A 23,744-nucleotide genomic window follows, 5' to 3' on the forward strand; every position below is an offset into this window, starting at 1 on the left:
ATACATCTTCATAGTCAAATACCCATAAAAATCAGTATAAAAAAATATCCATAAAATATTCAGTCAATTAATAATGCGTCACCCACATTCTTTTTTTTATCTTCTCATTTTTTTCTCTTTCTATTTCTTGTCCATTTCCTATAATTTAAGATTATAAATAACTATATTAAATGTATAAAAATATTTATACACCAAAAATTATAATAAAATAGAAAAGAAATAGAAAACAAGAAATGGAGAGAATATCCTAATTGTTTTTTCTAAAAATTAACAGTTAATTTGATCCTTAGAAATGAGAATGTTGTCATATTAATTCTTGAAACTAATAAACTATTGAATAAGTCTGTGTAATGTTAAACATGTTTTTAAGAATTTAATTATTTATTATCCTTTTAATTCTTTTGAAATTTTAGATTAATGTAATTATCAATTTATACTTTGAAAACTTAATATTTTTTCTAATTTAGGAACTAATATACCGTTTACTCTTTTCGAAAGCATTGATTTACTAGTGAAAGAGTTAACGAATTAAACTGCTAGTTTTGTAAAATAAAAAGAAAAAAAAATCATTTTATAGGGATAAAATGGAATCAGGTATGGTGGTTGTAGTAGACTGATTTTTCTTTCCGATACTTCCAACTTTGTGGAGAAATGTTAGTAATATATTTTTTATTAGTTAAAATTTATTAAAAAGTAAAAAATATGAACATCTTATGCAATAAAATATCTTTAGTGTTTTTATAATTTTCAATTAATTTTAATTAATAGAAAGGATATGTTAATAATAGTAGTAACTAACATTATATTGAAAAATATTAGTGAAACTCTACCTAATACTTTTTTCTATTTATTGAAATTTAATCAAAATTATAATTGTTGGTGGGTCGTGATTCATTTAATTATTCTTTATTCTAATTTAGGGTTAAAATTTATCAAAATTTGTGAATTTTAACAAATTTTAATCAATAATAAAAGAGTGTTTGATAGAAAAGTGAGTTTTACATAGTATTTGATTATAGGAAAATGGAGAGAAAAAATTTTAAAGGAGAGAAGAGGATGAGTTAAAAATTTTGTTTAATTGAAAGAAAGAAAAAGAAAAGAAAGTAATTTTTTTCTTATTTAGTTCACGAATCACAAGAGGAGGGAAGAAATTTTAAAAATTAATTTACTTTTATATCATTATAGTTTTAAATTTAATAACATAAATAAAAATATTTTAAATATTATATTAAAAATATTTTAAAATCTTTTTTTGTCTTTTTCAAATTTTTTTAGGAGTTCGAATCCTGTCTTATGTATGCAGCCGCGTTAAATCTTGGGATTAGCTATCCCACCCTTTAAGGTGCTTCCAACCTAGCGAGGAGATTAGTCACTGATATCGGCAGTGGATACTCCATGAACGAACTCAAAAAAAAAAATTCTTTCAATAATAAAAAAAAATTAAAATTAGGATAGAAGGAATTTGGCTTCCTTGCATCTTTGAAATAAACGAGGGCCCTTAATTATACTTGTTATATTACTAACATGTAATGTGATGGGGGCTAATATTGTAGTAGAATTATTGGTCAATCACGTGGTTTTGGGGTATATGTTATGTACTTTATGAAGATGGGAATTGGAATGAAAGCTCTTCCAATTAGAGGTACCTTAGAAACGCGTAGGACATGGATAGCCAACCTGCAACCTATCATAATCCAAATTCTTCACCAAACACAGCCCACTCATTTTGTTTCATCTTCTCAATCCATGAGCATCACCTTTTTTTGTTCATTCATGTGCATGTGCCAAGTGCCAAAACATAACACACTTTAGTATTCATATATTTTAATATATATATATATATATATATATATATATATATATATATAATATATATATATATAAGGGATCCTTTTACTCTAGGAGTACATAGACTTATTTTGTTTAATAACTCATGTTTTATATCAAATTTCAACGATCCAACCGTTCAATTTAAAGTTCTTAATGCATGGATCAAATCTGCAAATTTTTAGAAAATTTTAAAATCATTTGACACTTTATTTCATTAATTCAAATTGACGGATAATAATAAAATTATTTTATACATTGATTCGAATTAATGAAACGAAGTATCAAATGATTTTCAAATTTTCTAAAAATTTGTAGCTATGCATTAAAAAAATTTAAATTGAACGGTTGGATCGTTGAAATTTGATGTAAAACATGAGTTATTGAATGAAGTCAGTCTAGGTAGACTTACTCCTAGAGTAAAAGGATTCCTCCTTATATATATGTGTGTGTATATATATGAGGAGGGTTATAATAACACCGGTGTAACTTTTACTAAGTATTACACCACTAAATAACTTTATATTAATTATGAATTTTGTGAATTCAACCGTTAGATTGAAAGTTCTTTATGTTTAGATCATATGTACAAAATTTTATATTAATCCAAGATGATTTGATACTTCATTTTTATAAAACAAAATTGACGTAATATATTCATTTCAGAATATATTAAAATATGAACACTTTGATTACCTTCAAGTTGTTGTTCAATTTTAACAAAATTTGATATACACATGTAAAATGATATAAACTTTCAATCTAACGATCGAATTTAACAAATTCACAATTAATATAAAGTTATTGAACGATATAATACTTAGTAAAAGTTACACCGATGTTATTATAACCATCATATATATAAATATATATATATATATATATATTATTTTATATATACTATATGTATTTTTTATGGAAAATAATTATGTTCAAAATAGATAAAATTACTATAAATAATAACAATTTCATATTAAAAATATAAATTTGAGATTATTAATTAAATTAGAATAATTTCATACTAGTTGAGGGTGCGATTAATGATTGATATATAGTAGTATATTTTAATGTTTGTCGTGCCTTTCTAATTCAATTTCTAGATCTACTTAATGAAGCTCCAAAGTACTTGTCAAAAAAAAGTATTGAAGTATTTCAACCTTTCTCGTACTGTATTTAGTAGTTAGTATATACATACAGTCATTTTGTTGCAAAATTTTTCGTTTATCTTGTAAATTTAAGACGACTTATGTAAGAAATTAAGAATAAGCTGATATTATCCGATTGTAACGTTAATCTTTTGGTGCATATATATCATTTTATCTTTTGGAAATTTTAAATATAGAAAATAATTAACAAAATATTGCTAGTCATATATATTTCATAAAAAGTGCAGTGAAATATGAATGTTAGTATTTAATGGTTTTACCTCTATTCTTATATCAATTTAACATTCAATATAAGAGTGATAATATATCAGACAAATAAATATATTAGAAGTCCACAATTAAGAGTAATAAAACAGGATTAATCCACCTTATTCAACCAAAAACGGGTCAATTTGTCTTGCTCCGCATAGAAGTGGTTTGAAAATTTAAACCCATCTTGTTTACTCATGGGTTACAATTAAAAAATAAATATTTTATTTTATTTATATGTGATAATTATTAATATATATATATATATATATATATTAATGTAATTTTTGAATAATAATTTATTTTAAAACAATAAATTAAATAATAAAATTCATAAAAAATTAAAGGAATTATTTACACTTAATTAATGTGCATATGTAATTACATAAGGTATAATACCCAAAAAAAACATTCAAAAAGATCAAAACTAAAAATACTATTTTATTTAAATATTGTATAACTATAATAAATTGAAACACTAATACAAAAAAGTAACATTATATTAGAATTTTAAAAAATAAAAGGTAATAAATTGACTCTCTCCAATTTATCTTTAACATGTTTCTTGGTAGATCAAAGTGAAGTTAGTCAAAATGAATTAGTATATTGAAAATCTTAACTTGCTTTGCCAAAAAAATAGGTCAAGTTAGGTTTTCTTGAAGAGTTCAATTTTTTTAACCACCCCTACAGGTAGCTTGATAAAAAAATCATGTTTAAATGTTATAGAAAACCTTTTTAATTAAAAACAAACTGAATTTTAAACTTTTAGAGATGCATAGTAGAAAGACTTATTTAAAATAAAAGTAATATTATATTATATTAATTTATAATTAATATTCATTTTAAATATATAATTATTAATAATAATATATTTAATACTTTGGCCTATTAACCCATTTAGGTTTATAAGTCTATTGACCTATTTAGGTTTATTTATCTATTTATAGATATTGCATAAAACACGTTGCATAAATAAACTTAGATCATATCAAACTTTCAAATAAGTTACATCATGCCTTAAAAAAATCCTTACAAAGACAATAGGAATAGAAAAGGTTAGAGGTAGGGGTGAATGATAAGGAAAAGTGATCTTATATTATTATTATTATTTATTTATTTCTAGTTAGAGTCTTGTATTGAACATGTGCTCTTATTTTATTTATGTGATAATCACACTGTTTACTATGTCTCCTAAATATCCTTTACTATATGTTATATAATTGGTGTTGCAAATTACAATAATGGATCCTATCAAAATTAAGTAATTCAAGTTACAATAGCCATTCAATAGTCACTCAAAAATGATATGTGTTCTGGAATATTTATTTTAAAATTATATATATATATTACGAAAAATGCAAAATGGGTGTTTAAGGATAGTTTAGGGTTTTAGAAATAATGCTGGGTGCAGGTGGTAAAACGAGATGCAAAGGAAGCAAAAAGCATAGTTTATGAATAAAGCCCAATTATGGAATTTTGGGCTGCCATAATAAGCAAGCACCTTATGAAAGCCCAAAATAATCCAACTGTCTTTTTCAAGAGAATGAAATTCCACCGTTACCCTTTGAACCAAAGAAGTTTTTGACTTGTTTTTGTGTGTGCACCTTCTTTGACCTGTTTTGGAGAAGGGAACTGAGTAAGTTATGTTTGGGAGAGGGACATTCCCTTATTCATTCCATATTTCATCATGAAATGAAATCCAACCCAACACCCGCCAAATAGGAGAAAACCTAATAATTTTCCTTTTCTTTTACTACATTTTTGTTACCCAAATGATTCATGTTTTTGGGGTCTGTTTTTTTAACAATGAATGTAAAAAATAAAATGTAGAATGGCAAAAATATTTGGGTCTGTCAGACAACCGTGTGACCATCTCGGCCACCACTGGACCAAGAACGATCCTCTACGGTCGCAGATGAAGCTCCCCCTAGAGGAACACATCAGACAGTTAATCACGCTCTGATCACACGGTCGTGGTTCATCAACCAGACGTAGGTTCCTGTCTCCTTAGATCTCAAGGATACAGAGGTACGAGCCTATAGAACAGATCCTGTTCAAGTAAGGTCGTGACCAAGGTCATGGAACCGCATAATATAAACTTATGTCTTAGCTTTAATTCTTTCGATGTGGGACTACTGCTCCTGTCATCTTAGTGTCAGTGTCACTACTAGTATCCTATTGTGACTGAGTTATTGTCATGGTAATGCGAATTGTTATGAGGCAATTAGTGCAGGGTTCAGAAATTGGTCAAACTTTTACCGGTGTAATTTTTTCCTTTGTTTTTACTATATCCCTAAAAAAGTTGACAACGTTTTGAAATTGCTTTTCTTAGTTACTTGGGTTCCAGATTGCACTACAAGAAAATGGAGAATGACTTAGGATATCCAAAAATTCTGAATGCTCTTTCATAATCTTTTCTTTGGTTGGCTTTTTCACTTCTTATTTAGAAGCAGGACAGGTCTTCTAAAATTGAAATGTGTTATGTCTAATAGTTTCACATCGATTGGGAGTCAAAGTCAAGTATACTTTATAAACACCTTTTTCTGTTAGGCTAAAGAAATTCTGTCTTAATCCACTGAGGTGCTTTTTATGTGCTTGCAACATTATTATATTACATGAATGGTGTGCTAATGAGACATGCAGTAACTACTTTTAGTTTATACGCAAACAAGATAGAGAGTAACTAATAATCACTTCAAAGAATTATATTTCACACAAGAGAATGACACTATACTGTCTATAAGACATGACTATATCATATGTTTTTATCTCTTTTTATATTCCTTTCTGTATAGAAAGAAAATTTCAATTTTTGCATAGAAATTTTAATTTCATCTGTTCTTCTGGAAAAGTTCTTCCCAAGACATGTTCACTTTTGAAATTTTTTTATTTTTATTTTTTTTCACTTGCAGCATGCACTTACCATGACAGGATATATATATGATGAGTTCAACAACTAGCATTCTCTTTTTAGTTTGTAGTTTATTTTAGCCAATCACATACATAACTATAGTGTTGGACGAGGCAAATTAACAAATATCAAAGATATTATTCCGTAACTCTAGTTCACTTGATTTCCACATTTTGGGATCTGTTAACTGTAATATTTTATTAAAACTTGCATTGTGGTTGATGGATATTTGCATTCTGTCAATTATAATTGACATTATCCTTTGTTTCTACTAGAAACAGTGAAAAAATAATGAAATATTATTAGGAACTTCTTGCAATGACAATTATCTCAGAGTATTGGATCTGTTCTGGAAGCTTTCTTTTTTTTTTTTTTCCCCTTCTATAGTGTGGATGAAAGTTCAAGTAAAAGGAATTGATGAAATCTTTTCCTTTTTAATGATCTAGGTTTGACAGTATTTGAGATACCATCTTAAAATAATAGGTTTAAATGTAATTTAACGTTACAAAATAAATCTATAAAATTTCTATTTATATATTATTTAATTGTCTAATCTCTAATCGATGTGGAGCTTGGGTTTTTTCTAATATGTTTAATTCCTCTTGTTAGCAGTTGATGTCTTTGATTTTTGATTTCATTCCAGAACATGATTTTCACCTTGACTCAACTAGAACAGTTGGAACATAATGCTAAGCTTTTAGATTCTGAAAAAATCATTCTCAAGTTAAAGATATGTTTCTGCAAAACCAAAAAGAAAACTCTCACCAATGTGAAAGATGTTGTCCACAGCACTGAATTGGTTATTGGAAATGTCACTGAGCACAATGAGAATGGAGTGCCACTACTCATTTCATGTTTTGTGGGATGACATGAATGTCAAGAGAGAAATTAAGTTAGGCCATTTCTATCCGATTGTGCAACAAAACATTTAGAATCAAAATGATGTCAATGTACAGCATGGGAGATGAGTCATTCTTTGGAAAAGTAACTAAATAAGACTGATTTTAATATTGATGAATTTGAGGCTGATGTTCATATCTAGGTGGAAATTTCCTCAAAATTCTGGTTTATGAAATTATTTAAAAGTTAAAACCTTGTTGAATCCGGGGGCATCATTCAGATTTATCTAAAATTTGTTGCTGATAAAAAAAATAATAATAATAACAAAAGCTTTTACTAAAAATTGCAGGGTCCTCTTTTGAGAATCCATTACAAAAACTTTAACTTTAACATGCAGGGTGCTCTTTTGAAAACTCTTACAAAAATTAGTGTATGCAGCTTAAAAGTGATTAAAATGACTAGCGAATTCTTTAGTGAAGGCAAAGAATAGTTTGCATTGGGTTTATCACATGGTTCATATTAACAACTAATTTCAGTTTTTTCATTTTATAGTGTAAAAAACACTTCACTTCTTTTTCTTATATTCCTTTAGTGAAGGCAAAGAATAGTTTGCATTGGGTTTATCACATGGTTCAAATTAACAACTAATTTCAGTTTTTTCATTTTATAGTGTAAAAAACACTTCACTTCTTTTTCTTATATTCCGGGATGTTGGCTATGGCCATGGAAGGTTGGCTGATGCAACAACTTTTTGAGAAATCACATTTGCACAAAAGTTTTCTTTATTTCATGCTGCTGATGTTATTATAAAACTATGATGAAATTGCTCAAAAACCTCAACATTTCTAAAAGCTATCTTATATTACTTTTGCACAAAAGTTTTCTTTATTTCATGCTGCTGATGTTAATATAAAGCTATGATGAAATTGTTCAAAATCTCAAAATTTCTAAAAGCTATCTTATATTGTTTAAAAACATTCAATATTTAAACTACAATTCAAAAGTTACCATTTGATTACCCCAATATTGTTAAAGAACATGAAACAAGAACTCAAACTTTAACTTAAGTCTCAGTCCTAAAACCAGCAACAAAATTAGAACTACTATTATAGGGTCAAAAAGACCCTTTTACAAAAATGAGCGTATGCTGCTTAAAGTGACATGCACACGGTATTCTTTAGTAAAAGGCGAAAGAATAGTTCGCTTTGTGCTTATCACACAGCTCCGTATTGAAAACAATTGCAACCCTTTTCATTTTATAACAATTTTTCAATTCTACTTAGTATATTACTCGATGTGGGCTTTTTGGCCAAGAAACCATGGTCATCCCATTACTTCACCTCCTATTAAATGCTAATAATACTTGCTATAATGTACTTGCTCTAATGTGCATGTTTTTCTCTAAATATGCAATTTTTTTGTTTCTTGTCAAGGTTCGGATCCCGTTAAGTATTGTTGATGAATTGGTAGTATTCTGTGTTTTTGGAGTCATAAAATATGAAAAGACTTTGTGGTACTATATGTATTTTATCTCCTTGTGATATTGTAGGGGAGAATAGAGAAAATAAAATAGAATTACAAATTTCTTGGTAGTATCGCATGAGAATGTATATTTTATTTGTCTCATTTAATATGTTCACTTTTGTTGAATTAGTCATAGTAAAAAAATTATTTGTCTAACAAAATTCAGAAAAGGAAAATTATGAAATAACTAAAGCTACCTTTCCTCTACTTTTGCATTGTTCTATGCTAACAAGCTCCTAGCATTAGTTTTTTTATTTTTTATTTATTTTTTATGGTTCAACAAAGTCTGTTTTGTACTGTTTGACTGCATATAAAGAGAAGAGTAACATTCTAAGTTTTTAGAATAAATTAATAATAATTTTTTTAAAAAAAGAATTAGATTAATTTACAATTATGAGTATTATTATATAAAAAATGTTTCAAAATTATTTAATTATGAGGAAAAAATAAGTAATTATAGTTAATTATTTTAACTAAGGGGTTAAACAAGGTTAGATTTTCCTTTATAAAGAAAAGTTACATTAAGATTGTCTCACACATCTTACTTTTTTCTTTACTCTTTTGTGCTTTGAAGAGATTGGAGAATAGGAAACATTTAGAGACAACCTCAGAGATCCACACCCAACATTTGGTAGTCAACTAGAAAAAAAGGGAGTAAATTATATCATTCTAGGGTGTGGGTTATTTGTGAAATAGCGAGATTAACCCATAATCTCATTTATTATGTATGTTGTATGACAGGGAAACCCCCAAATCATAATTGCAACTTGTATTTTTCACATTCATATGATTTTGGTGTGTTCAAGTTTACCACATTACAAAACCAATGATGGTTGAAAATCAAACAAATGAATATGTAAAAATTGTATACATCCTTATGTCACGGTTAAAATAATATAATATTATAAAATATGTTAAGTCAAAAGATGATTTTAAATCCTCAAGCTTTCAAATTTTAATGATAACAAACTGAACATTTTTCTAAAGGGAAAATATTTTTACAAAAAATAAATCAAACGAAGCATAAGATGCAAACCTTTAGATAGACAATGTATCGTCAGACGAAGCATAAAGTCTTACTTCATAAAATCTTAAATGCATATCATTTATAATGAGTAATGACTACTTGGTGAATGATTAACCAGTTTCTTAACAAATCAAACAAAGAAAGCTCATTAAAACTCACAAATATGTTAAAGTGAATGAAGTCACGTTGTCCATAAGAAACAAAGACAAGTAGATCCCAGAAATCATAGAAAAGGTTAACAAAAGTTGATGCAGAACCTGTTCTTCGCTAACACACGCCACAGAAAGTCTATTTGGTATCCTAAAGCTAATAAGTAACCATCCTGATCAAATAAGAAGTGACAATATGGTGAAATGCAATTAATGCACGCATTAGTGCATCAATGAACAATTCTCATCTCAAGAGACTCATAACGAAGATAGACAAAGCAAGCTTGTGAGGAATCCTCAAGGTTTTTTAACAATCATTTTCATCTAGGCTACTATATAAGGAACCTAAAGAACATAAAGAAAAAGAATCAATTTTTAGAGAGAACCTTTGTACAAATCATTCATTCATTCTTTTTGTAAAGATATTGTGCTTAATTGGTTGTATCACGTCTTATGTGTAAAACGAAACAATATCTGTAAAAACTTTACCCATATATAACTGTTGTTATAGAGTTGAGCCTAGAGAGGCTTGTTTGATAAAAGAATGCTCATTTGAACCTGAAGAGGATTTTCTATAAAAGAATAGTTGCTTAAGCCTAAAGAGACTTATTTGTAAAAAAATACTCGTTTGAGCCTAGAGAGACTTGGCTGTAAAAGAATATTTGGTATTGAAGTCTGGAGAGGCTTTGTATTGAAAGAATACTTAGGTAGATTGCTTGAAGAGACAATTCAAAGAATACTTAGGTTTGAGCCAAAAGAGACTTATTGAAAGAATATTGGTATCATTTTGGGCCCTATTAGGTAGAGTTTGGTTGAGGAAAGCCACAGGCCTACCCTCCTGCAATAGAACCGCCCCTAGCCCTTTGTTTGATGCATCAGTTTCTATAATAAATGTTTTGGAGAAATTGGGGACGGTCAATACAGGCAATTCGGCCACCAAGTGTTTTAATTTGTCCAAGGCAGCTTGTGCTTCAACATTCCATTGAAATTCATCCTTCTTCAATAGTTGAGTCAAAGTTCTAGTTATCTTACCATAGTCTCTAACAAACCCTCTATAGTAACCTGTTAATCCCAAAAATCCCCTCAAAGCTTTAATATCCTTAGGTATTGGCCAATCTAACATAGCATCAATTTTTCGTGGATCTCCTGCCACCCCCTTTGCTGAAATGATATGACCCAAGTATTCCAATTGAGTTTGGATAAAAGTACATTTTTTTCTTATTAGCAAACAATTAGTTCTCCTTCATAATGCCAAAACTACCCGTAAATGCGTCTGATGTTCATCATCACCCTTACTATAAACCAGAATATCATCAAAGAAAACAAGCACAAATTTCCTCAAATACGGCTTTAGCACCTCGTTCATAAGAGATTGAAAGGTAGAAGGTGCATTGGTGAGCCCGAAAGGCATGGAAATAAACTCATAATGCCCTTCATGAGTCCGAAAAGCTGTTTTACGAATGTCCTCTTCCCTCTTCCTGATCTAATGGTAACTAGATCGTAAATCAAACTTGGAAAAAAATCACTGCTCCTCCCAATTCATCAAGCAATTCATCAATAATAAGGATAGGGAACTTATCTGGTATAGTAATCTTGTTAAGAGCCCAGTAATCTACACAAAAAATGCCATCCACCATCTTTTTTTTTCCACTAAGATTATAGGACTCGAATAAGGACTAACACTAGGTCTAATTATACCAGATTTAAGCATATCATCTATCAACCTTTCAATTTCATTCTTTTGACAGTGTGGGTACCTGTACGGTCGAAGGTCGGGATATTAGACCTTTGTTCAATCGAATTGCATGGTCCTGCCTTCTGGGAGGTGGTAATCCTTGCGGCTCTTGAAAGACTGAATTGTAATCTTCCAAAACCAATTTTGTCCAAGTGGGACAAATTGCTGGTTCTCTGCTTTCAACTTGCATCGAACAGTATGTTACTAAGAATCCATGACCTTGATCACATAGAGCCTTTAAAATAGACTTTAAAGAAGCTAAAGCTCTCGTTAAATCAGAGTCTCCCTTTAGTGTGTGATATCTGTCCGTAATCAGAATTCTAAGAGTTAAATCGCGAAAATTTGCTCTTGCTTCTCCTAGACTAGCCAACCATTCCATTCCCAACACCACATCCACTCCTCCAAGATCAAAGACATAGAAATCTTGTTGAAATTTTAAACCTTCTATCTCCAACTTCAATTTAGGACACACCCCTTCACAATCCAGCTTTCTTTCGTCACCCACCTTGATGGACCATGGGCCAAGGGCCCAATTACTAGAGTTATGGCCAGAAACTAGGGGTGTTCAAAAAACTATATTAAACTAAACTATTGTAAAAATTAAACTAAACTAAATTATAAAAAACTAAACCAATTTTTATAAAAACTAAACTAAACTATATTTGAAGTTTTAAAAACTAAACTATTATAAAAAGTAGTTTAGTGCACTGTAACTATTAAAAAAAACTTATAATTAGGAAATGTTCTAAATAATTAATTAGAACTAAACTAATAAATAATTAAATTGAATTAAAATAGAAAAAACTAAATTATTTTTATAAAAATTGAACTAAAATGAATTTTATGTTCAGTTTTATAAATATAAAATTATTTTCTAAATAGTAGTTTGTTAAACCAAACTATTAATAAAACTGAATTCTTATTATTAATACCTTTTTCGTAGCTTTTCAATTTTGCCTATTGCCCACTTTTGAGTCAGTATACTAGTGGTTTAGTGTTATTATACACAACTACACATTTTTTTATATTAATTTACAAGATTAAAATAAAAATTAATTTTCATTTATTAATTGAATAAAAATTTATATACCTTTCATAATTATTACTCTTTCAATATTTTTAATATACTTATTATAAAAATTAAAAAAAATGTATTATATATGTATGTAAAAACTTCTCTCTTTATTATCCAAATAATTTTATTTTTGATGCTAAAAATATTATTATTTTAATAAAAAAATATAATATTAATTAATTGAATTTAACAATTGAGTTTACAACATTATAAAAGTAACGGTATACATTTTTATAATATTTTTTAAAATTCATACTATTTTGTAAAGAACGTATTAACTTAAAAAAATAGTTACATGTAATATTTAGATATTGTTTTTAAACTTTTTTATTTATTGGTAAATTTAGGAAAGATTACAAAGATGGTTGCAGTGAGGATTGAACCTAGGTCCTCATGCTTCTAACTACCCCAACCCTTCCCCATCCAAACTTTTTTATTTAATAATTAATAAGATCAGTAAATTGATGAAAAATTAATAAGATTTGATTGATTTTCAAAAAATATGAATGAAAAATCTATCATGTGGACTTTTATCAATATTATACTTGTCTTACATTTCAAACTATTTTAAATTTAATTCATAATTAATATCAATAATTTGGTAGCTCAATTTAAAAATGTTGATTTTAAATTTGTTTTTTTTTAATGTAGTTCAATTTAGTTTATAATTAATAATAGTTTAATTTAGTTGATATTATAGTTTAGTTCAAACTCCTAGAACTATAATGCATTAAACTAGATAATAGTTTAGTTTAGTTTAATCAATATTTATTTTATTTCAATTTAGTTTTGTGAACTATTTATTATAGTTTAGTTTAGTTTTTTTTTTAGTTTAGTTCAATTTAGCAATTTGGACACCCCTACCAGGAACATACAAGAGGAATTGGACAACTTGAAGACTGATGAGCTTTATAAGCCTAAGGTACTCTTCATTTGGACCACCCTGTCTTGAAGAGAAGGCATAGTTCTTTTGTATATAGCTTGTATATAGTTTTTCATTGTATAGTCACTTTTTGTCTTTGTATTTGAGAGGCACCTTGTTTCCTTTTGATAGATTATTGTATAATGAATTTAGAGTAGGTTCTTTGGAGACTTTTATTCCATTTGACCTTGTATTAAAGGTCACTATTTTTACATTTTTCAGTAGTAGAAGTGGGGTGGCAAATAGCAAGGCATGAGGGTGTGTTTAGCAATTGGGCCAGAATTGGCCTAGGCAAAATTTTACATATTGGACTTGTTTTGCTCCATATTTTTCAAGGATTTGATTTAGCTAGGTCTCACCATTTTTGGATGTACTTAACTAAACCAAATCAACAATTTTTGAAACGGATTAAATCAGCAAACAAGCCCAAGGCCGCCTAGCTTTCTTCCTTGGCCGAACTTGCTTCCAACCTTGGTGTCTTTGGGAAGCTTGTGCTACAAGCTTCTAACTTAGCTTGCTTCCCAAGCTAGCTAATGTCGCAACCCGAAAATTTTCCAATCTCGCGACTAATGGTTTCAACATCTTTTTAAAAATCTCATCAATTAAGAAATGTCTGGACACCAGACTAATCCTTAATTAATAGTTTTGAAAAATGAGTTCATGGAGTTGTCACCAATGTTTTACTCAAAACATTGGAAAAAGAAAAGGTTTTTAAAAAAATTTCAATAATGGTCTTGAAAACCAGAATTGGGTTCGGGGGTCGGTTACGTGTAGGGAAGGTATTAAGCACCCCTACAGCGTCCTCAATCGGTACCCTATGATGAAGTTAATGTGATAAGAATTAATAAATTAAATATTAGATCCCCTTTATTAATATTTATTTACATGCTTGAAATTTAAATTATACAATTGACTCTAAATGTCTACATGATTGCTTTTATTATAACAATATATATTAAAAATAAGAAATAAAAGAGAGAGAAGAAGATTAAATGAAATACCTCGTGGCAAGCTTTGTTAGATCTTCAGATATGGAAAATCTAGGTGCTTTGTGGCAACCTTTCACACTACAATTGCCTCACAATACTCAAGAAATACAATAGGAGAGAGAGAAAAAAAAAGTGAGAAATTTCGAGCTCTAAGGAGTGCTGGACGAAATTTTTGCTGTCTTGAGAACTGTGCCCGAGATTTCTATTTATAAGCATCAGATGTGGGCCAGAACGGCCCGTTCTGGATTCGGAATGGCCCGTTCCAGATCTGAACGTTATGTGTTAATTTTGCACCCTAGAATGGCCTGTTCTGAAATCAGAACGGTCCGTTCAGAAAACCAGAACGGCCCGTTCTGAAATGAGAACGGACCGTTCCGGGGTACAAATTAACACTAAATTTCCTTCCCAGAACGGCACGTTCCAAACTAGGTTTGTTAGGCCTTTTTAACCTTTTGGAATGGCCCGTTCTGGTTTAGGAACGACCCGTTCCAGATCAAGTTTTTTTAGGCCCTTTGATTGGTTTGGAACGGCCCGTTCTGGTCTAGAACGACCCGTTCCAACCTATAATTTTTAGGCCTTTTAGGAGCCTCGGAACGGCCTGTTCCAATTCAAGAATGGCCCGTTCCGATTTTGGAACGGCCTGTTCTGGGCCACTAAAAATAGTTGATTTGGGCTTTTGGGCCCTCTAATGTCCTATCTTGTATTTTGTATGCCCCCGGACAAAATTGGGTTTCTACAACTGCCCCTCTTTACTTGTCCTTTGGAATAGCTGTGTTGCTTTTCCAAAGGCAAGTAAAGACGTAGACATTTCGTTCGGGTCTTCTTCTCGTCTCTGTGTTGATGCTTCTACGTTGCTTCCCTTGGATATGTGTATTTGCTCGTATCATTACCATTTAGAGCAGCTGAGTGTTGGGTTGCATACTTTATGGGGTAACACGGGTGACAAACTATACACCTGATCTTCAGTCTTCGAGTAGAAGCTCCATTGTCTCTCTTGTGATAATGTGTTCCTTTATTTGTAGCTTGTTGAAGAGGGAGTATTTTTGTAGCTCAGCCTCTCCAGGATGGACTGATATTTAGGGCTTCAGCCGGCCCACTCTAAGGTCAGATAACCCTCTTTGTTGTTGAAGTAGTTTCGTAGCTCAGCCTCTCCAAGCTGGACTGATATTTTAAGGCTTCAGCCAGCCCTCTCTAAGGTCAGGTAACGCTCTTTGTTGTTGAAGTAGTTTCGTAGCTCAGCCTCTCCAAGCTGGACTGATATTTTAAGGCTTCAGCCAGCCCACTCTAAGGTCAGGTAACCCTCTTTGTTGTTGAAGTAGTTTCGTAGCTCAGCCTTTCCAAGCTGAACTGATATTTTAAGGCTTTAGCCGGCCTCCTCTAAGGTCAGGTAACCCTCTTTGTTGTTGAAGTAGTTTCGTAGCTCAGCCTCTCCAAGCTAGACTGATATTTTAAGGTTTCAGCCAGCCCTCTCTAAGGTCAGGTAACGCTCTTTTTTGTTGAAGTAGTTTCGTAGCTCAGCCTCTCCAAGCTGGACTGATATTTTAAGGCTTCAGCCAGCCCACTCTAAGGTCAGGTAACCCTCTTTGTTGTTGAAGTAGTTTCGTAGCTCAGCCTTTCCAAGCTGAACTGATATTTTAAGGCTTCAGCCGGCCTCCTCTAAGGTCAGGTAACCCTCTTTGTTGTTGAAGTAGTTTCGTAGCTCAACCTCTTCAAGTTGGACTGATATTTTAAGGCTTCAACCGGCCTCCTCTAAGGTCAGGTAACCCTCTTTGATCTTGTACTAGTTTTGGGGATCTAGCAACCCTTTCCGTGCTTGTACTTGATGTCTTCTTGTTGGTGTTGTGAGATGAAAGACTGCCCTCAGGTGGATGGGCAGGAGATGTTTGATGTGCCCCTGTGTTGGTGGGCAGAGAAGTGGATGACTAGCAGAGATTTCAATGTTGCCCCTACCACTTGATTATTGTGATGCCTCTCTAGGCACCTTCATTGTGGGATGGTTGATAAGAGTTTGGTGTTGTTCTTGTCAAGGTGAGTATTGTGATGCCTCTCCAGGCGTTGATCTTGTGGTAGAAATATTTTTCTAAACTTTATTTTCTTAGCTTTGGCTTTTTCATGATTAAAACTTGCCTTTTTTTTCTATATATATATTTTTTTAAATGCTTCGGCTTTTTCAACATTTACGAAGCTTGCCTTTTTCTCATGTTTTTTTTGCTCTTACTTTTTATTGTCATCATTGGTGGAGGGATCTATTCCATGATGATGTTATTTGCTGAATCTTTATTGATGAGTATTATTTTGGAAGCCACTCCTGGCTTTGGTAGGAAAACATTCCTGGTCTTGGCATTTTCATGAATCTTCCATCATTCGGTTGAGGAGTATAACTCGGTCGAAGACAAAATAAAGCTTGGTGGTTTCTTCATGCTTGTGGACTTGATTATTCTTCCTCTCCTAGTTCTATCCCGTCTTGTTGTTGACGTGTCTTTCTTTTCTTGGTGGCTATATGAAACCACTTGTATGGAATGCCCTTGTTGGAGCTAGACTTTTTGATATGATCTTGGCTCTTAAGGCATTGTCTAGCTGTTGATCTTTTTACGAGTGCTTCGGCTTCTTGATTCCTCCGACAAGTGATGGATAAACACACACAAAGAATGCAAGAATGCAAAAGAAAGTGCAAAGCAGGAATGGATTGGATTTTTTCAATTTTTTTTAATGAACTTATACCCTTTTATGCACACTTATGCCATATGCATGTTATGCAATGATGTTTCTATGTTAATGCTTATTTATGCAAGATTGATTGATTTATTTTTTTTGAATAATTCCCATTGGATAAAGAAAGTTTTCTAAGTGTGTGAAATGTTTGTTGGATGCATGCAATGCATGTTTTGATTTTTTTTAGAAGGTGGCTTTCCTTTTCTCCTTTTCACAAATAAGCTGCTCTGATTGATGCATAACTTCAGTTGTATTGGCCACTTGGTATCAAACTGCCTTGGGGTTTTCTCTCTTTTTTTTTGTTTTTTTTTTGTTCAAAAACCCTAACTTTTGCCTAGGATGTATCCTAGCGGGTATTTTTTCTCTTTTTATTTGCCCTAATTTTTGCCTAGGACGCCCTTTACGAGTTTTCATCCCAGCGGGTCATTTTCATTTTTTGTTTCTTTTTTTCTTGTTTAAATTTTGACAACCATCAACAATATACGTCATTAAGATTGGACAAGACAAAAAGGAAAGAAAAAGATGATTTAGAATGAATGGTTAATGGAGGTAGGATGATTTGGAATGAATGGTTAGTGGAGGTAGAATGATTTAAAATGAATGGGTAGTTGAGGTAGATGAGTGTTTAAGTTTTTTAAAGAAACATTTCCTTGGATAATTATTATAATCATTCACCTAATTATCTTGAACTACATATCCGATTCTCAGGCAGAATCTTCACAGAATTTGGCCCCTTGTAGAAGTGTTCAAGCTGCCTTTTAACTTTCAACTATGAGAATCATCACTTGCTATTTTTATCCTTTTTAGATCCCTAATTTTTGCCTAAGACGTGTCCTAGCGGGAACTTTTGATTTTTGTTTTTTTTTATTTTTTATTGTTTGCCTAAGATGTCCTTTGCGGGTTTTCATCCTAGTAGTATTTTGCAAGTGATATTATTTTTTTGGCATAACACTTCTTTGCTTTGAAAAAATCTCCTGACATCCGCGTTTGGGAGGACCAGCGTCTTTGATGATTAACACTGCCCCTCATTCCCGTACACCAAGGAGAAAGATGTTGCCCCAACCTATGGGTGTTGAGAGAGAGTTCTTTCATGGGCCGAGATTTGTGCTTCCTTTGTCGGCCAAATTGGGCGAAAGTTGTTTTTGCAAGACTTTTCTTATGTAATGAGAATCTTGTGTAAGACTCTTCTGATCACTTTCTTATTTTTGTGTATTTCGATGAGGTGATCTTCTTATCTACCTTAGACTCAGACAATGTGTCGTAGATGTTCGGAGTTTTGATTAATTTTATTATCTTTAGTCATGTTTTTTTTTTCATGGTGATTGATTTTGGAATTTAATGTGTGACATAAGAGAGAAAAGAATAGACGCAAGGGTTTTATGGAAATGGCGTATGTTATTGATGAATGTAAAAAAAACAAGCCCTTATTTTGAACTCATGATCGTGGGCGAAGGTCACGAGTTGAGCATAAACTTAAAGTAATTTTTTCTTTTTTGAAGAGAGAATCCTCAACAGCTTTTCAATAGACGATTCCCAGATTACTACTTATCATGGTCGTTCGTTGATGTCTAGTCTGTTGGCCTCAAACTTGAGTCGCCTAGTGTCGATAAGCTCTTGTACGCGAAGCTTCAAGGCCTTGCAATTTTCAATAGAATGCCCTGCTGCCCCGGTGTGATAATCGCAAGTTTCCTCGGGCCTATACCATAAAGGGTAAGGCGGTTGTTGCTTTCTTTGCGGTGGGGCTTTTACCAACATCGAGGCCTCCAACAGTTAAGGAAACAAGTCTGCATAGCTCATAGGAATTTCGTGAAAAGTCCTTTGTACTTTTGAGACTATTTTAAGCTTCCGAGGAAAGACAGGGAGGGTGGTAGCATCCTTTCATTTTCTCCCGTAGATCCCTTTTGATTGAATATCCTCGGACCGTGGGGGTTTTGTGTTTTCAGCAGCTTCTTTACTGTCAAAATTGTGTGTTTTGACAGCTCTCAATCTTTCTTCTAGAGTATTCAAACATCCTCTAGTATGGTCGATGTCGTGTTGCATTCTGGTCGTGGCATCGATCATCTTAGTCATTTGTTGTTTGAGCTGTATGAACTCCATAAAAAGTACCCGACTTCCTTCTTGTAGAGCTTCCATGACTCTTTCCCCTTGAGCTTCGTGAGTATGGAGTATTTAGGAGACACCTTCAAGTGACAATGAATAGTTTTCTATTAAACTATTTGGATGTAAATGCATGAAAGGGAATTCCTAACAAAGATTCGATGGCTCATCCTTGCCGCGAGGTGAGTTATCGGTGTTCCTCTTCATAATATTTTATGATGTCACAGAGGTCACACTGATTTCTTGTCTTTGATACAAATCCCCTTGTGATCCTAAATATATGATATGCATGTTCCTTTTTTTTTTGCCTAATCTTTATCATGTTTCTATTATCTAAAGGGGAATGATGCATGGTAAAGATGAGATTTCTTTTATTGATTTTTTTTTACAAAAAGAACTATATGATGTTAATGGAATGCTGACCTAAGAATGTACAAAGGGGTATAAAATTATTATTATTATTATTATTATTTTATTTTTTATTATCTATTTTCTTATTTTAAAATTTCAATCCACTCTTATTAGAAGAAATAATACAAACAAATGCACACATACATGCTCAATCAACATACACCCATGAACGATCGTATTCAAATCCTTGGTCTGTGGTCCCTGTTAAGAAAAGTACGTTGTATAGGATAGTTCTAATCTCACCGGTCTCAAGGCCCCCAAGGTGCCCCCATTATAGGGACCCAGTATCTCTGTCGCCGTCACCTGACAAATTGATAGCAACACTAGGAGAAGTGAAGGCAATGCTTCTCCATGGAATTGCTTGGACCGAATCTTCTTCAATGGAGACTTGTTCTTCAATTTCCACACACTCAAGGCTAAGAACTCACGGATGAAACAACCTAGAACTAGGAGGGAAGCATCCAAGCTCAAGCTTCAAGGGAGAGCACACTTCAAAGAGAAGGATTCTAGGGGGAAATCCTAAGGTTTTGAAGATGAACTCAAAGAGACTTTTGAAGAGGGAAACTCGGCCAAAGGCACTCAAATTTCTATTATGATCAAAAGTGTGTACAATATGGGTTAGGAGGGAAACATATAGACACCGAAAAATAGGAAGACACTTGGCGCCACATGATTGGCCACATGTTGGCGCCAAGGTTTGAATTCAAATTTTGAATTTGAATTCAAACCTTGTGTCACATGTGCATGACCGATCATGTGTAGCTAGGTGTGTGTTTAGGTTGAATTTAGAGTGGATTTAGGGTGCATTTCGGAGTCACACTTGTGCAGCCAAGGTGGTGCCAAAAGTGTGACCCAAATGCAACTTAAATCCATCCTAAATTTGACCTAATTCATCCTAATTCAAATGAACTACTAATCCTCCTTTAAACCCTAATCTAATGACCAAAATACAATGGTCTAATGAATACAATGATTAGGAAAAAATATAAGAAGAAGAATGAGCCTAATATTGGGTATCAAAAGCCCAAAGCCTAAGAAGCCCAAAAATAAGCCCAAGTACAACAACCCTAGTCTATGGTCAAATACAAGACCAAAAATGAAAGTTACATTCTATACTAAGTAATGCAATAAAATGTGGTGGTTTAATCCATTAAAGCCCAAGTGAGAAGCACCCTAGGCCCACCAAGCCCATTGGGCCCACTAAGCTCTGAAGCAGTCAAATCTTCAAGTAACCTCCTGGCCATAGCTCTAGTGGTTGGGCCTTTAGCCCATGCTCTTCCATCATTCCCTCCCTCTTGAGAAGGATTCGACCTCGAATCTGAAGGCTCCTCCTCATCATCACTAGCACCTACAAAAGGTTTAAGATCACTAACATTAAAAGTGGTGCTGACTCCATAATCAGAGGGTAAATCAAGTCTATAAGCGTTATCATTGATACGCTGTAAGACCTGAAAGGGACCATCTCCTCTAGGACTGAGTTTGGACTTCCTTTGATTTGGAAAACGTTCTTTTCTTAAATGAAGCCAAACCCAATCTCCTTCCTCGAAGATCATAGTTTTCTTGCCTTTATTCCCTTGTTTTGCATACTTCTCATTTTGATTTTGAATATGGATTTTAATCCTTTCATGTAATTTCTTAATAAATTCAGCTCTTGAAGCCCCTTCCTTATGAATGAAATGCTCAACATTAGGAAGAGGTATCAAATCTAGAGGGGTCAAAGGATTAAATCCATACACAGCCTCAAAAGGAGAAATATTGGTAGTTTTATGAACTACCCTATTGTAGGCAAATTCAATATGGGGCAAAAACTCATCCCAAGATTTGTGATTACCCTTTAGGACTGCCCTAAGCATAGTAGACAGAGATCTATTCACTACCTCAGTTTGGCCATCTGTTTGAGGATGACAAGTAGTTGAAAAGAGGAGTTTAGTTCCTAGTCTTGACCATAAGACACGCCAAAAATGGCTTAGGAACTTGGTATCTCTATATGAAACTATAGTCCTAGGAAGCCCATGAAGTTTAACCACATCTCTAAAGAAGAGTTTTGCAATGTTGCTTGCATCATCTACTTTGTGGCATGGAATAAAATGAGCCATTTTACTGAAACGGTCCACTACCACAAAAATAGAATCCATTCCCCTTTGGGTTCTAGGTAAACCTAGCACAAAATCCATGCTAATATCTACCCAAGGGGAAGAAGCAACAGGCAAAGGTGTGTATGTTCCATGAGGCATTACTTTAGATTTAGCTTGTAAACAAGCTAGACATCTAAAACAATGCCTTTGGACATCCTTTCGCATATGGGGCCAATAGAATTTTTCTTTTAGCAAACTAAGGGTTTTATCAACTCCAAAGTGCCCCATAAGCCCACCTTCATGACTCTCTTTAATTAACAGTTTTCTAATGGATCCTTAGGGTATACACAATCTTCCTTCTTTGTATAAATACCCCTCAACCATATAAAAACCATCAAAAGCTTTTTGTTGACATTTTTTTATAATTATCACCAAGTTCAAGATCTTCTTCATACAATTCCCTAATATTATCAAATCCAAGAATTTGAGTTCCTAGGGACACAAGTAAGGTATGTCTCCTAGATAAAGCATCAGCTACAACATTGGATTTTCCTTTCTTGAATTTAATAATATATGGAAATTGTTCAAGAAACTCTAACCACTTGGCATGTCTCTTATTTAATTTACCTTGACCTCTTAAATATTTAAGTGACTCATGGTCACTATGGATGACAAACTCTTTGGACACAAGATAGTGCTCCCAAGTTTGTAAGGCTCTAACCAAAGCATACAACTCCTTATCATAGGTAGGGTAATTGAGGGAGGCACCTTTTAGTTTTTCACTAAAATATGCAATGGGGTGTCCTCCTTGCAATAACACTGCTCCTATGCCAACTCCTGATGCATCACACTCTAGCTCAAAAGTCTTTTCAAAATTAGGAAGAGCTAAAATGGATGCGTTAGTAAGTTGATCTTTAAGTAATTGAAATGCTTGGTCATGCTTTGAAGTCCATTCAAATAAAATATCTTTTTTGACAAGCTCATTCAAGGGTGAAGCAATGCTAGAGAAGTTAGGCACAAATCTTCTATAAAAACTTGCTAAACCATGAAAACTCCTAACTTCACTAACATTTTTAGGCTTGGGCCACTCTTGAATGGCTTTAATTTTCTCGGGATCCACTTGGACCCCATTTTTGCTTACAATGAACCCTAGGAAAACCACATGATCCACACAAAAAGTACATTTTTCAAGATTTGCAAATAATTGGTTTTCCCTAAGGATCATCATAACTTCTCTAAGATGTCCTATGTGATCATCTTGAGACCTACTATAGATTAAGATGTCATCAAAATAAACAACAACAAATTTTCCTATACATTCTCTCAAGACATGATTCATAAGCCTCATGAATGTACTTGGTGCATTAGTTAGACCAAAAGGCATAACTAACCATTCATACAATCCAAATTTGGTCTTAAAAGCAGTTTTCCATTCATCACCCTTTTTAATTCTTATTTGATGATAACCACTTTTAAGATCAATTTTAGAAAATATGGAAGCACCATGTAACTCATCAAGCATATCATCAAGTCTAGGGATTGGGTGCCTGTACTTGATGGTGATATTGTTAATAGCCCTACAATCACAACACATTCTCCATTTTCCATCTTTCTTGGGCACTAATAATACAGGCACAGCACAGGGACTCAAACTCTTTTGAACCCACCCCTTATTCAATAACTCATGAACTTGATTCTCTATCTCCTTAGTTTCTTGAGGATTTGTCCTATAGGCTGGTCTATTGGGTAGACTAGCCCCAGGCACAAAATCAATTTGATGTTCTATACCCCTAAAAGGAGGAAGGCCTTTTGGACCTTCACTAGGGAATATATCATCAAATTCTTTTAATAATTGAGAAACTAGAGGAGGTAAAGAACTAAGCTCAATGCTTAAATTATGACACTGAAGCACACTTTTACAAAGAAGAAGGTAAGAAGGCTTTTCAACATTTAAAGTTTGTTTTAAAGTTTCTTGTTGAATTCCTTCTAAAGATTTCTCTTCCTTCTTCTTTGAAGAATTATGCTTCTTTTCCTT

At 32.5% G+C, this 23,744-nt stretch overlaps 2 non-coding genes across 2 annotated transcripts; both read right to left on the reverse strand.

Moving 5' to 3' along the window:
- Positions 1–5,089: 5,089 nt before the first annotated feature.
- On the reverse strand, positions 5,090–5,310 carry LOC114916843 (small nucleolar RNA U3). The gene has a single exon (XR_003805451.2). It is a non-coding gene; the product is annotated as a small nucleolar RNA U3 (small nucleolar RNA).
- A 2,791-nt stretch (positions 5,311–8,101) lies between these two features.
- LOC114916841 (U5 spliceosomal RNA) lies at positions 8,102–8,217 on the reverse strand. The gene has a single exon (XR_003805449.2). It is a non-coding gene; the product is annotated as a U5 spliceosomal RNA (small nuclear RNA).
- Positions 8,218–23,744: the final 15,527 nt, after the last annotated feature.

The sequence above is a fragment of the Cajanus cajan genome, chromosome 2, assembly GCF_000230855.2.
Source record: "Cajanus cajan strain Asha chromosome 2, NIPB_CcT2T_4, whole genome shotgun sequence".
NCBI lineage: Eukaryota > Viridiplantae > Streptophyta > Magnoliopsida > Fabales > Fabaceae > Cajanus > Cajanus cajan.